Here is a 17,300-nt window from a genome sequence, read left to right as displayed (position 1 = left end):
TTGAGACCCGAGGAAGGATATAGCAGGCGAAGAGCCAGTGATGATATACCCTTATAACTTTACTTTATAAATAGACTATCTAAAACTGAAAGAATTTTTATAATCCGACCGCTAGCTCCGGAGATTTGCAAGTTCAAACAAAAAAAACTCTTCAGCATACTACCATTTGTACAGACGTAAAAGCTGGTTAAAGTAATGTCCTTCATCTAGTAATGGTGATATAACGCGGAGCTTTAAACCCTTATCGTCACATCTAGCAACAATGTGATTCGAAAAGCAAGCGGTTTTTACAGACAAAGATTGCCCAATATGTTCTGAGTTGCCCTTTTAAAAGCGTGACTATTTATTTACGACTTGAACGGAATTCAATGCAATAACAACGTCATTATATAAAATATTTTAACATTAACAAAAACAATCCCAAAAACCCCGGCCTGTTCATTTCGTCATTTGAACTTTTAATTATGTCTACTTACCCAATTTTATGATTTTTAAGATATTTTATGTCGATACTTCATTGGTTTTAATGCGTTTATTTGGTTCCGTGTTTAAACAAAATGTATTTTAAACAAATGTCACTTGAAGTAACTTGTTCATTTATCAACGAAATAAAAGCGTCACTAGATGTTATTTCTGACTGTGTCTGGTGAGACATTATCTCTTCGATATTCGACCCAACTATTCTCACTTATTTATTGATGACTCGTCCTTATTTGTTTCCGATTGACTAGCTCAAGTTAGCATTGTAGAGAGATACATGTCCTATTGCTATAGGCGATATGTTTTTTACCTTTTTCTTAAAATATTGTTTTTGTATAAATCATCTGTGTGTTTAATTGATCTTATTTTGAATTGTCAGTCTCGCCGCGTAACTGGCAGGAAGTGGCGGTCTCTCAGAAGATTAGCATGTATCATTAATTATCATTTATTTATGGTAATATAAAGCACATCTGCTTCGCTGGACGTCATTTGGTTGCAGGTATCAAAATATTATTATAGGTTCAAAGAATATATGTGAATAATTGGAGAATATCTGAGGATGGGCAATGTTGCAAGACAAATATTTGTAAATGCCGTTTTCCATTTTATTGTTCAAGTAAATTAGCGTGATATTTTAATATACGGAGGAGAAAATTTTGCAAGATTTTAACTCATTCAAGTCAAAGTTCACAGACTCATTTATTCCTTTTTTATCAAGCAAACTTTCATTAAAAATTATTACGATGCACTTCCGTTAAGAAAAAATAACATAAAGTCATAAAGTATTTATCAAATTATAGTGAATAAATTTATTATATTGTAGGCTGCAAGATTGTTCCTTCCCTGAGATTTAGTTTATAATTGTATATTTTTTTTTCTAAAAACAAAACAACTGCTGACCAAGTATTCGAGCCAATAAATACGTGCAGCAGTTTAAATCTTCCCGTTTACAGGACTTGAATATTCAACGTGGAGTATTAAAGCGTAACTTGGGTATTGTTTTTGTCGCCTGTTTGTGTGGAAGTGTTCGCTTGAGCGCGCCCAATGGCGCTGACCACGGCTCGCTGTTACATGCACCGAGCTGCATGTTTGGCTACTCAGATATGCATGCCTTATGCAATTTCGTTGACACTAGAGTCCGGGTATGGATAATCTTTGAATCCATGCTCGAACGAAAGCTGTTCCTTTCCTATCTGAGCTAATACTGTTATCTGAAGTAGTTTGCTTCTATGATAATCGTTTTTGCCGTCTTGAACTTCTGTTTCGAGTTCATGTTACCTAGGACCTCTATATCTACTACTTTTAACATCAATTATCACTTAGTGAGAGTACCTTGTATATAGCTTTTGAAACATTGCTTCCATTTGTCATTAAGGGAATGTGTGACCATACAAAATTGACTATACAAGTAAATTTACATGCGTTGGACGTGGTGTAATCAACAAAAGGAATGTCATGTTACTCGTAACTGCATTGTACAGGTACACACAGCGTAATTGTCTTGTGACAGAGCGGGTCCCGTTAGTGCACGCCGGCTGCTCTCCACGGTCGCTGCTGATGATATGGTAACTGCAAGGAGTAACGGAACCCTGAGTATCTGGGGATTTGGAGACTGGGGCTACGCAATTGGATGGGTACTTCACTGTGACATAGTGTTTGCAATATTATATTGAACAGTTTTTTTTAATAACCCATAGTGGGTTGGGATTGTTATAAATATTTGAATCGATTAGTGTTTCTTCATTCAAGTTTTTAACAAATTCTGAGTGGAACAAAACGTACGTTCATCAAGCTTATTATTTGATTGAAACTATTTAGAATTTCCATGAACTATTAAATTTAACTGAAGATAAATAAATCTTAATTTTTAATGTTAGCTTTGAATGAGTAATGAGGGTAGTGAAGGTTTTTATGATGATTTACATTGTTGTACCTTTCTTAAAATATAATTGTCGTAACTAACCAATTTGTCATCGCGTAAATAAAAAAATGAAGAAACTGTATAAGAATCGGGGCTTTCCAAGCTTTCAGTACAGAATTATATCAATAGGCACTGACTGAAATGCTTCAGTAAAACCTAGATTAAACGTCAATTTTAGCTCAGATAAATTCACATCGTACAAGATATTAAAGTTCGTAAAGCTTGGGACTTTCTAGGCTGCCTACATTCCTTATAGGTATGCATCTATATGTTAATAAAATATGTTTAATAAAATAAGAAATATATAGAGTATTAGTTTGTTATTTATACTTTTTGTGGTTATGTAATTTTAATGAAAAACAAAAGAGTTAATAAACAAAACAAAACAGTCGAATTGATTATCTCCTTTTTTGGAAGTCGGTTGAAAATAATAAACATATCAAAGAAATTGTCGCTTACTTGATTATTATAGAAATATGTCTATGTACTTTAATATCGGTGAGTATAAAATCGTAAATTACAAAACAGGTACGTAATAAAAATACTATACAGCGACCAGACCATAAGAACGTCGTTAGGCCCTTGCTATACGAGAGAAATAAGAATTTTATAGAGATTTGTTTCCATTTTTTTTGCATGACAGCATTATATATCGAGAAAGTAAAGAAAGCAATAAATAATTTGTTGTCATAGTAAATCATTCAACTGGCATTGGAAAGTTTTCGAAATAGTATATATTAAGTTATGTATGGACAAATTTAAAGACGCGCGTAAAATGTTGCTGTTTCTGATTGCCCCTTTTAAGATATTAGAGCGTTAATTTTTACCAATGCTAAGAGAGAATTAATCAAAACACATTTAGAAATAAGCTAATTATTTGTAATATCATGTTTCATTCGATGTGATTGACAATGTGGGAGTAAAGCCTTAAGTCTCCGATAGACGAGTACTTATAGCACCTTCTGAGCGAGATCTGATCTATAATTCAGGACTAATCTCGGGCGGGTCTGGGGAACATAACACTGCGTTATGTCCAGGCGTAAGCAGTTGGTATTCGCAATACATTTCACGATTTCTCGTGGCACTACAGCTGGTTTCGAAACACAACTGTGTAATGTAATGCTAAGAAACAAAGCTTTTAAAATAATGCTAAAGTATAAAATACCAAAGAATAATTTTGTTTCTATATTGTTACACTTACGTAGCGAATAAATTCTAATATAACTAGACTTATTAGTAAATACTATTTCTCAATCCTAAATGATTCCAATATGACAATTGCTGGCAATATTTTATTTTAATCCATCTATGTTGGAGCCGAATGAGAGGCAAACATTTTCTTTGGGCATTTATCATCCATATGCTATTGTTGATTTGTAACTCATAACGTCCACAACAAGAATTAATTTGATGTTTAATGATATACGAAAATAAAACGATACTTAGACGCAAATTCAGAAGTTATCATCATCAAATAAAGTGCGATCATCAAACAATTTGTAAAACGAATTTCCTTAACGCAATTTAATTTCACGAAAACGGATACTTACTTCGTTTGAAAGTGTATTGAAAAGGATAAATATATTATCGATATTTTATTAGGGAAGTTTTATGTAAAATGTATTTATGGAGCAGGATGGAAGCCTCTCGAAAATATGTCCGATACTTACGTAAAAATAAACTAAATTGAGTTTATGACTTTGTAAATCGAGTCTATTCTTGGATCGTTTAGTAGTCGCTTAGCTTGCTATAAATTTATTTTTGAAATGTTATTTTTGTACTGGGCCTATTTTAAATTGTAATTGATTTAATGTCACGGCCGTTTGCCCATGTCACTTAGTGAAGTTGCTGCTTTCTAATGTTGAAATGATATTTGATATCGCCCCAGGAGCTTTTTCGTGAAAACGTTATAAAAATACATAAACACAAAACTACAAAAGTATTCTCTTTGTAATATTAGTGTTGGTAGGTAAGTAATCATCATCAGCCCATATATGTTATCACTGGTGGGACACAGGCCTCATATAAGGGTTCATGCCATAATCCACCACGTTGGCCAGGTGCGGGTTGACAGATGTCACGTGTCGTCGAACTTTTTAATTCTCGGACATGCCAATTTTCTCACGATGTTTTCCTTCACAGTTTCGATAAATTGAAAAATCAATTTATTTCATGCACACTCGCCTGGTCTCGAACCCCCACTTAACGATTTTGAAGTCCGAGGTCCTCACCACTGAGCCACTAAATATATGTAAAATTTTCATAAGTAAATTGTTAATAACAAAAGCGTTTCGTATGTCACTCATTTATAAATAAGACATACGGTACTATTATGTATGTACGTAGGTATGTATTCTTCGCTCTGTGTTAGCTGAACTTCTTCATATTCCAGACAAAAGTTAACTCACATAAGAGTAACATCATTAATTATATTATTATATAGACCAAGCAAGTCTCTAACTCTATGACTCCTCAAATATATTGATTCTTGTTTAGTGCCTTTTCGCTTTTATGTCGGTTACTTAATGATAAAAACTGTACACGTGTTGTATAAACTGATCGATAGCTATTTCGGAGTTCAAGCCAGGTCTCATATCTGCATTTAGTGGCGGATGTAGGACACGAAACTGTATTAGCCTGGATATAAATACTGAGTACGACGTAGGTGGCTAGAGAAGTGATTTCATGAGCTAAGTATTACTTCCTAGATTAATATACACTTCAATTTACAAATCTAGATTGCAGTTTTATGAGTCATGTTTACGTTGTGCTGATTTGTGAAACAGTACGTAATGCTTTTAGTACAACGATTGTAAAACACGGGGAATTGTCGTATTTGGGACATGAATATCTACTTAGAAAGTTGAACAAACAACTATAGATTAATTTACCCTAGTACTACCCTAACTATAGAGTAGTTACCCTCTTTTAAATTGTCAGAACTAGACCAAACTAAAACGAGACCACAAGGAAGGCACCAGTTTCTAAATAAAAAAAAAATCTTAAAAATCAATTCACCCAGTAAAAAGTTATGAGGTAACTAACACAAAAACGACACAAACAGTCGATTTGATAACTTCCTCCTTTTTTGAAGTCAACATAAAATAATACATAAGCATAGGGCTTAGAGGAGTAAAATTTTTGAAACTGTTCATTATATAGTTCCATTTTCTTGCATTAGCAATACAGGATACTTAATAATGAAAGATTCAACTGAGAGCGCGCCAAGCATGAATAAACGCTTCATTAGACATCACAAAGATGGTGTTTATAGCAGATCTTGTCAAGTATAACATTAAATAATAATAAATGGTGTAATGCGTTACAAGTGCGATACATTATGCATGCGGTCATCTCACGCGAGCTTGACGCACTTCCTACACAGTAAGAATTATACAAAACAAGCAATAACCGCTGGAATTCATTAATTCAAATGCTCCTATAAATATTTAGCGAGCGTATTATTGGCGCTTTTTCTAGCCGCTGTTGTAGCTTGAATGTCAATGCGCCGATAGAAAATGCATCGATATTTTATCTGCATATCATTTGAATGAATCTTTTGTTCTAATGAAGTTTATTTTAGTTACTGAATGAACGTTTCTATATTAATCCTAGGAAAATCTAAGAGTCTATTGTGAAGACAATTGTATATTTTCACAAGTAGGGTATAAATTTTGTTAGGTGTAGGTTTATGTTCAGGTTATGATATATGGACGAGAGAAAGTTCATTAAAATTTCCCAAGTGTGGAGAACATGGTTTATATTAAAGCATACATTTGTAGACCACCAGCTGCTAAAAAATTACGATAGAAATAATTCATATTGTGCTGTACAGTGGTGCAACTCAGCGAGTAGAGTTCCAAGTTTCAGAGCACTTCCTATATACTTTAAACTTCAAATAAAATGCAATATTAATGAACTATTGAAGTTGCATAATATGTTTTTATGTCATTCAAAAATATTAACGATTATCCTAAATTTATACCTGACGATTATATTCAAAACAAAAAATAAATTTCCAATATAAAACATATAAAATTCCATTCCACCTTGATTGGAGGATTCGCAGATGAAATGCTTGTTAGATAAATAAAAGGCGAAGGGACGATACGTGTTTAAACGTTGGTATAACCTTTTATCGTTTAAGAAACGAAGCGAAATCTGGGCCTGCTCGTCGCATACAAATAAGGGATAAGTGTGACACTGTGAATAGCTTCTGTAATCTTCATTCGGTGACGTTAACCGTTTGATAGACTAATGTGAAAGGGTTTCGGATAGCCAATGAATGATACTCGCCCTCTGCTTCCGCTTTCGTTACAATAAACATGCAATTTTGTATCCCCTATTGCATTTCCAGTGAGGATTTATTGGTACAACAAAACATTGGCTGTCTGTCTTTTATCTGTATGTTAATATCCATGAAAATCAATAGATTGTTATATAATAATGTATATTTTTCTGTCAGTAAGGGGAATATGAAGAGGTTATCTTAAAAAAAGGCTTTAAATTATTATAAAAAATTGAAGTGGTAAACTGGTGATTGTACAATGGTGATTGGAACATCGACTTTACTGATTAAAATGATCGATTAGACGTGATTCAAACATCTAGCTAGGTACCAATGTGCAAATAAGACAATTCACTTCCTTACTATAAAATAAGCGGAAAAAAGTTTATAAGCCCGTTATTATCTGCACCGTTTAAATAAGGAACAGTTTGATGAAAAGTTTAGAAATGGAACTAAAATCGACAAACATGTGTTTACAAAGATTAGCAACTCAATTTTTAATGACTCCTTTACTTGACTACTGGTGAATAATTATTATTTGAGTAGCTCTTTTGAAATGTAGATTAACAGTTCTTAGAATTTAACATTTATAAGGACGGTGTTATGATAGTATTGAGATGAGAGTTACAATACGTGTATTGTGAGCTGGGCGTGCGGATGCGCAGTTGAAAGGGCAAGTTGGCGATAACAGGTTAAATATGGCCGGGATCAATGACCCCCTTAAGACGTTACACATCTATCTTTGAACGATTGATAGCTTCATTATCTTGATGACATACAAAACATTAAATTGAAACAAAAACATAAATACAAGCAAAGGTGTGATTTATGTTTGAACTCTGAATAGATTTTTTCTGCTCACATAATGTTACGCGTATGTCTTGTCACAAAGTATTACAAAATCAGTTTTAACTAAACTATGACAGAACACATAGACTTCTTATTGTCGCCAAAAAACCTTCATCGCAAAATAGACGCAACGTATCGGCGCAGTAACTACGTATCGTCACAATCACGCGCCTCTTCCAGCAATTATATAAGAATTGAAATCGATAATTTCATAAGCGATTTTGTAATACTCGCTATAAATAATCTCGAGATGGCAAAGTCACGGCTACTTTATGTTATTTTTGTCAAGAGATATGACATTTTTCTGCGTCTGGCCGCGGCGCCCGCGCTTCGCCCTCATTTGTCAATCCTCGGACAACAGACGTCATTTCGTACACTTTAGTGTTGATATATTGTTTACACGGGTGTACACTGTACATACGATTTCCTCTTAAATTGCATTTGGTTAGTACGTTGGTTAGGTTAGGGTTTTCGTTTACTGTCACACCAAAAAATTATAAAATATTATTTCAATAATGTAAAAATCCCTTTATTTAGTAATAGCACACCTTTAAACAAATATCAAGGAAAACACCCAAACGTAGGACCATGAATCATAGCAAAGATTACATTGAAAATATTTATATTAGAGTTGTTTATTATCCCACAATGTACAAATCATATAACAATCAATCTTATTATTTCATATTACGCATTCCAATAACAAACATTAATATTGAAAGAATTTGGATCCGTTAGCGATTATGAACATAAACTAATCTAAAGTTCTCAAAATAAAAGATACAAATAAAAATCAGGTGAAATTATAAAAAGTGCCAACAGTTGCGATGTGTCAGCGGTGTATATGTTTTGACGGGTTTAAATGAGCGGCGAGGTGAGTCGCGCCACGACAGTCAGCAACGCGTTGAGAGATAGCAAGTGGGTGACGGTCAATATCAACTATTATATTACATTTTTGTATGTATATCATAGTCGGCAATGGAGCTGGTAGGTCGTCTGGTGGTAAGCGCTACCACCGCCCATGAACATTTGGAGAAGCGTAAGACATTACACCTCTACTGGAAAAGATTGACGAGAGGAATAAAGGAAAGGACTGGGAAAAGTAAGGAAAGGATATGGGCCTCCGGCTCCCGCACTCACCGAACGAAACACAACAGTATGCTACTTCACGCCGGTCTTCTGTGGGGGTGTGGTACTTCCCCGGTGCGAGTTGGTCCAATTCGTGTGGAAGCGTGCTCGACTACCACATACAAAGTACATTCATATTATTATTTATTATGCATTTAACTCTTTAAGAAGATTGTACAAAGAAGAAAACTTAAAATAATATGGGCTTTACAAGAAAGAGTACCATTTGTTGGCCGGCCTTATCACTTAGAAGTGATCATTCATAATATATAAGATACTAATTAATTAATAATTCGTAATTCTTAAACTGTAGGATGATGATAACTTCACCATCAAGATAAAACGATGAAATTTTTATCATTATGTTATCAAGATTTTGTTACCCAAAGGATCCTTCCGTCCCTCTGTCAACAGGCTGGATCTCATGAAGCATGATAGTTAAGACAGCTGCGTATTACTGTTGAAAATATAAAAACAAATAATAAAAAAACGGGGTAAAACAACGGTTGACAGCGTCACATATTTAATGGGTGACCAATATCACGAGTCGGATTCGCACGATTTTTTACACAGGTTATCAGCAGTAAACAATGAAAATGATCTCGTTTCTATAATGACTATTCATATTCTAAAAATATTTTATTGATAATTTTAACTAATTACATAACACCCAAAACATGTCACACATTTATTAAAACATCCTCAGATAAAAATAATCAAAATGTATTGTACGAGATTCCCGTGTGAGCGGTTTCCTCAACATAATTTTTATTTCGAGACTACGATACCTTGTCAAAAACTCGAGAGAAATTATTTAAGACGATGCCTATACTATTATATTAACTGTGACGATGTTGAAAAAAACCAGAGAATTATTTTTATAACACCCATTCTATCCGTGTTTTGTAAACATAATATTATTGTGTAAATGACTTCTGACTACAGTGCCTACACAGTGCTTGCACCGGAAATGACGCATCTCTTAGAAAATCGTAATAATCAAAGCACTGTTCTTTTTTAATAAACAATAAATAAGTTATCATTTTACTCTTTAACAGTTCTGTGAAATTTATACTTCTTATATATATCCTTTAACCAAGTAGTTAGAATACAAAGCATATTCAAACAACAATTATACACACATAGTGATATAAAATTACTGTTATGTAACACATCATTCCGGATATCTGGTTTTATTAGTATTTCAATTCGTGATAATTCATTACTGACCTACCCTCAAATTATGAATTTTCCCTCCTATATTATATGTACTACAAAGCATTGTTAGATGACAAACTTAAACTGAAAAATCAACGTAGTACGTGCATCTCAAATTTACGGTGATATAAGTCAGTCGCACGTGGCCCAGCTCTTGATTTTCAGGTCACTACATGTCACTACATGTCACTACACGTCATATAACTGCACAAGTACACTCAACACCTGATGTACTCCACATCTCATTATTTTAATTTTCTGAACTGTGATGCGCCGAAATATGAATTTATATTTTGCAGAGCAAAATATTTGAGGTCATATACTCGATTAAGACTAAATACGTTTTGTTTGCATTTTTTGGCAATTACTTTTTATCTGATCGCAAATCTATTATAAATGTAACCTGCCTTAAAGCGTGCTTTATTGTAAAAACAAGTACAGGTAAGTAGATATAAAAACTCCGAATCTAGTTGGAACGTTGTTTTCACATAACTATTATAGAACCAGAATAAATTTTAAACTACGCCAGCGTTTCACCTCCGACCACATAACTTATTTTCCGACCAGGAAACGTTGGGAAATTTATCATCTTTATATTTTAACATTAATGAAATATTATATTTTATAAAACTAGAGATGGCCACTTAAATGTGAAAACAGGTCGATTTATACAATTTACGAGGTGTTTAAATCCTTGACGATTTTGTTAGTGTTTATCATAAACATAATTTAAAAATTGCGCAGTTGTTTGTTTACTACTACTTGTTTATGTCTGGCTATTTTATTAAACGATACAAATGAAAAATAGAATAGCGTGTTTATTTATATGTTTAGATATAAATAAAGATTCAAAATGCAGTTTTTTGTGTGCGCTTTATAATCTGCTTTGATTCATTTTTATCACCGATTGCATTGATAGCTTGTTTAGACAAACAAGTTTAAGTGTTCTCTAACCAGAAGACTTTGAATTTGTAAAGGTATATTATGCAAACATTTAGAAAATTGAGTTGCTTAAGCAACGATGTCGTAGTCTTTAATTATGAGCATATATTATATTAACATGTGAATTACTATATATAATGTAAAAATATCATATTTAACAAATATCAATATCGAATCCCAAGATTCAATTTAAGCATTTGTATAAACGTATTATTTGGATGCTTCTTCTCCGAATATTGCAGGGCAAACTGGAATCTATAAAGATAAGCACCAGACAAATAGGATTTCATTCGCAAGCTCTCTCATTGTGGTGTCGTATCGCGAACGTGGCCCAAAACGACTGGTTCACGAGTAGTATTCCTAATAACCTCAACTATAAATATTTATCTCGCTATAACTTTAACAAGCTCTGCTCGAAAGTAATGCAGGAATAATGGGATTCCATTTTGTTAATTGTTTCGCCAATTTACTCGAAGCTATTGGTTAACAATAACTAATAGGATATATTTTAACTGCTCAAAACAAGAGATATTAAAGGATCCAACAGGATAGGAAAGGCAGGGAAGCAGGAATGATTTATGATCCCAAAGATGAACGATGAAAAATTATAATTGTTTCCACGAATTATATGATTTCAATCAAATTAAGGGAAGTCCAACAGCCCTGGATTGAAACCTCTAACTTGCCTTTTAATTGAGTCTCCGAGAAACTTTTCCCATTCCACTTCCAGAGATTAATGTTCCATAAAAGTTCTAAAGCATAGAGTTTAAAACGTGACCAAACTAAGTGAATTTAATTGATTTCTTTGAATTAATCGTTAAATGCTTATTAGCGGTCACGGTTTGATGAACTTGTCTCAATTACAAGCAGTTTAAGGCCATACGCCACTGCAGATGTTAATGGTCTGTGGTAGCGCTTACCATCAGGTGACCCACCGGCTCCCTTGCCGTGTAATAACACGTACAGAACTTAAATTTATACAGATAAAAAAAATAAATAGCAGGAGGTGTTAATAGATTGAAATCAGAACCAAAAATGTAACTAATTTTTTTGTCCGTCTGATTCTACGTTTACATCACGCAAAAACTATCGGATCAATTACCGATTATGATTAGAATTTTGTCTCAGTAAGGAGGCTACTTTGAAGGTATAAAGTGATGAAGGGTACTTTTAACCGTGATGAAACATGATCATTTGAGATGTCATACCCATGTATTTTATTTTGACTACACGAGCAAAGAAGCGACAAGAAGCTAGTTCATTTATTTATTTTTTAATGAGAGAATGAGCAAACTAGCATGTGTTTGCCTGGTGGTAAATGATTCAATCACTTATAGGTATCTATATAGTCCCCGAAAATGTGTAGCCGATTTTTTAGATGGAGATAGGTAACTAGGTATAATATTACACTCAAAAAGACACAACGTTTTATAAAATTGTTGTACGAGATACCCAGTCTTTGTATTTAGGTTTATTGCTTAAGGTTAAACGCCAGAGTCGAGACGAGAGTTAAATTAAAATGAACCTATAATCATACAAACTATAATCAAGTACTTTAGCAATGACTGGTCAATAAATAAACTATTATCGGGCCGGAAGTGTTGTTAGGTACCGCTAGCTGGCCGCGAGATGCAAGATGGCAGATATCCATATGTGATGGAGCAGGAAGCGGGGTGATCGCACGGGGTTCCGAGAAACCGTATAGCCTTTCTGATGCTAGATATTGAAGAAACAAGTCTTCGTGCATTAATTGTAGCCCGCGGCTTATTGGTGTTCCCAAAAAGGCAGCTCTCATTCGTAGCGAGAGTATATTATAGCGTGTATTTTCTAATGTGTTTTTCTTTATTCGGTTACGTTTTACGCATCTGCTCCGCCATATTTTCCGACCTGTTTCAATTTCCTTTATTATGAAATTGTGTTGCTCTTTAACTAGATAGAATCAATAAAATTTACTATGTAATTATGCTGTTTAGTTGTGGTTGGTAATAGAGATAGCTAGGTTCCAGTATAACGGTAAGAAATCGTCTAATAATAGTGGGCTGTTAACTGCAACCTGTCGCTGGCTAACCGTACCGCTCATTATGGTAGCTGTCCCTAGCGACCCGTGCGGGACTCAGGGTACTGTGTATTTACTAATAAAAATTGGATATAACTTAAAATAGTTTTTAAGTTATATCCAATTACTCGATTGGTTTTAAAAATTATTTTACTAGTAGGAAGCTTCGTTTATACAGGTTATTTATTCCGGGTCAACACGGGTGAATAAAGTGGCTAATTTTATTATGTATTCTTTTCACTCAAACATTAAATTATTTAAAAACCAGAAACAAAATTAAAGTTAACTTTTTAGTTGAAAAAACAACACAATACAAGTGGAAATATGATTTCATAGAGACAAAGAGGTCGGTATATCGTTTTTCGACGGTTTTTAGAAGTTTGTAGGGCTGTTTAGACTAACGAATATTATTAGAATTGGGGCAAACAAAATTCGACGTTTTGTATTAAAACAGCTTTCTGTTTACTACACGTCGTGTTTATTTAATTACTTGTATCTTCGTATCAAAACATCACACCAAGTATAGATTTTTAATAAAAATATTTATTCAGCAGCTACCGGTCGACATATAAACCCAAATATTTTGGATATCAGATAAACAGATCTTCGGATCAGCGTTAAAAATATCGTGTTTACATGATAGGAATTAGGAGGCAAATCTTTCAGCTATGATGTGAGGAGATAGGCCAGATGTTGCAAGGAGCGCGGCTAGACTCAAACAATTTGTGGACAGGGATGGATTGACCTTACTGCGCACGCTGCATTACATTGTTATATATACTGCATCGTGGGTTTTCATTTAAGAGAATGAATAAGAAACTAGCGTTGGTGGTTAGTTAAAGATCATTTAAATCAATATACTGATATAAATTCAAAGTCTTTGATATTTACAGGTACAGGTAATAGGTATGTATAATTTGACATAAACACACATTCAACTTCATGTTTTATATATACGCACATGAACTAGATGAAGCAAATGAGATATGTATTAGAAATTACTAGAATTGTGAAGGACATCTTATATTTTCTAATGAGTTATGATGCATCCCTGCTTTTATACAACACGCTTATAAATATGAATATTTATTTGTCTGGATATTTGTCTATATTCTGAACGGATTTTTACTTTTACGGTATTTGGGTGATGGGATACTTTTAACCGATTAATGCTACCTTGGGATAAAACAGAAATCTTGATCCGTGCGGAGCCGGGCCGAGCGTCTAGTACTATATATTGTCTATAAAGCTTTATTTTCTAAAGTAGTATTGCAAACAGTTTCAAATTTCAAATCGAGACTTCAATAAACGGCTTTCGCAGACGCTTGGAAAGTACAGCTCTGCAGGAGAAGTAAATACGAAAAGTTTCCAGTAGGTATATTTTCGGTTCGATGCGCGTGGGAACGGAGTACACACTAAGCTGGTATGGTGTGTACAGCGAGACGCCCGAGCATCGGCTCCAGCGTAATTAGCGAAGTTCTGTGTATCGTTCCCGCTTGTTTGCTTATCGGATTCTAAATAAACTCCACGCAATTTTAACTTTTGCTTTCGATACTTCGTTCGGTACTTACTGCTTATTGAAAGATTTTCCAGTTACATGAAGTAATCAATACCGCTTCAAATTCTCTAATATATAAATACTAGCTAGAGCCCGTGACTCCGCACTGGTAGTACGAGTGCAAAAAGTAGCCTATGCACTAATCCAGACTGTATTCTATCAGTGCACCAAGATTTCACAAAACCTGTTCTTCTATGAAAGGATAAACGAACATACAGTTCATATTTATAATATACATAGTAGAAAGCAGGATATCACTGCAAACCTATACGAATCGCTTTTAAAATTAACAAAGTGAAATGACATCTCACTCTACGCAGTCCGGCGTGGAAATAAATTCTACAACTAAAACGATAATAATGAAGACATACGGGGTTTTCTAAATTTCCAAACTGAAAGCTAAAACTTTTTAATGTGGCCTCTTACTAACTTCCCTATTGTGTTGAATAATGCAGTACATTAAAGTTAAATAATACTCACTTACAAACCGTATATTATGTAATACTCTTGAGTCTTCATCAAAGGAATACTATATCTATTTCGGTACCCCGTGTTGTGTGTGTTTACCAAACCAGTACTGTTGGTGGATACAGTTAATTGGTAGAGTTAAAAATTATAACTGAAGCAATGGTGGCTCAGTGGTGAACACCTGGGGTTAAAATTGTAAAGTCGGGAATTAGAGCCTAGGCGAGTGTGCAACGAATAAATTGATTTTTTAATTTACCTGCGCATGGGGATAACATCACCACTGCCCAAAACGGTGAAGGAAGACATCGTAAGGAAACCGATATGTTCCATAATCAACCACGTCTTGACCAGGGTGGAGGATTAGCATAGCCTGAACCCTCATAGGAAGCCTGTGTCCCAGCAGCAATGGTTATGATGATGAAAAAATAAAATACAATACAAATATAAGTCTAGTCTACTAGTATAATACTAGTCTGCTTTTAAAATTCGTCTAAATGATGTTATTTAAACAGAAAACATCATAGAGACTTTGTATTTATAATAAAAAGTAATTATTAAAAGGCTGTTTTATTGGAGAATAATTAAATATACAGTGAGTGAGAATTGATGTTACATCCGTGTTTATTTGGCTCACTGTTTCTCAATAAGTTAATACTTGTTACATATGCATCGCGGCGGCGCTTCTACACCATTTGCATTCTGTCCATACAACGCGTGCTATGGAAACGAATTAGGGTCTAGCTACATATGAACGTAGAGAAGATTTTGATAAAAATTGTATTTCGAATTCTTAATTAATTGTACTATAATATCAAAATTAGATAGATTGTGTATACATACCAATACTCATTCGAATTTTCATTTACCTCGTAGTTATAAAATACATAAAAGCTCTTCGTAAGAGATGAGCTAATATTTATTTCGAAAATAATCCTTCTTCCATAACAAAAACTAAAAAAACATAAAAAAATCATAAAAAAACCACACGCACGGAAATCCAGTAAAAAACACGGGTAGAGCGATCAAGTCCCCAAGAAAGCGACTCAGTAATTGTGATGCATTTGACTTACATTTATATTCATACGACTGTTTAGTGCTTTCAGTCAAAGCCATATAATCGGGCTGAGGATAATATTAAATATCGTTATTACCATAGCTACAGGCCGTAAGCACCCGTACGGTAATTTGGCGAGTAGACGCGAGTTGTGGGATAATTGTGAACGATTTACATATATCGTGTCAGTTTGTTCTCTAAACTAAATTATGTTGGGGACACGTTTGTGTTTTATATGTATATTTGTAATGATTTCACGCAAAAACTGCTGGACCGATTTCAAAAATTCTCACACCAACAGAAAGCCGGAACTTCACTGATTGATTTGGTTTATATATATACTATGAGCAAAGCCGGACGGATCGCTAGTTTTAATATATCGTACAAACATACAGCTACTGTTCGACCTTTTTGAAACTTGAACTTTTTCCTTAAAGTTAAGGTTCCTAAGGGTACATACTTTTTTTCCGTATATATAGATTTAATGATATGAACTATTTTTGGTGAAATTTGTTTGAGACCAAAAAATATATATTTTCTATATATATGTTATGCTTTCAAGTTAAACAATTGAGTTCATAGTTTTATAGAGTTTATTTATAGAATTTATTTCTGTATGATTTGGTGCACAATAAAGTATTTTGATTTGATTTCAATATTCCTCCTTTTATATCTACTTCTTCACATTTCAGATTTATTTTATAATGAAGCAGAAATACTTACAAAATTATAAAATGTACTTCATTCTTGTGGTATTTACAATAACATAACACCTACATACGATTCATAAATGTAAAAATAGTCTTTTATTAACATTTTTTTTAATACAACATAAAAATATTAAACAGAAAGTTTGTATATCTCGATACCGAAATCTCGTTTTGCGTAAACAAACACGAATAGCTTTCACAGTTACAAATTTGATTTCCAGCGAAATTCAATTACATTTGTAATAGACCCAAGTCTTCGGAGACTGGTTTAAAGGCTGGTGAATAACAATTAATTGGGTTTATCCAGTTTGAGACAAAACTTGTAGAACTAAATATGCAACGACTTGTAACGATCTGAGTTCATAACTGATCTGCACTGTAAATATGAGGTGAATGTGTACAATTGTCAACCGACTTCAAACAAAGGAGGAGGTTAGCAATTCGAATTTCTTGTGTGTCACCTCATAACTTTTTCTGGGTGATCCGTATGCTTCCGGGGTATGTTTGATTTTTGTTTTCTATGACTTGTTTTAACACTACAGTTACTTGTAGTCTACGCCCTGTGTGTATAAAATAAGCAGTTATAGCCTAGTCTGAAGTTACCTGGACTCCAGAATTCGTTCTGGTG

Source organism: Zerene cesonia, chromosome 20 (assembly GCF_012273895.1).
Source record: "Zerene cesonia ecotype Mississippi chromosome 20, Zerene_cesonia_1.1, whole genome shotgun sequence".
NCBI lineage: Eukaryota > Metazoa > Arthropoda > Insecta > Lepidoptera > Pieridae > Zerene > Zerene cesonia.
The sequence above is the reverse complement of the archived record's forward strand: the minus strand, read 5'-3'. Positions refer to the sequence as shown.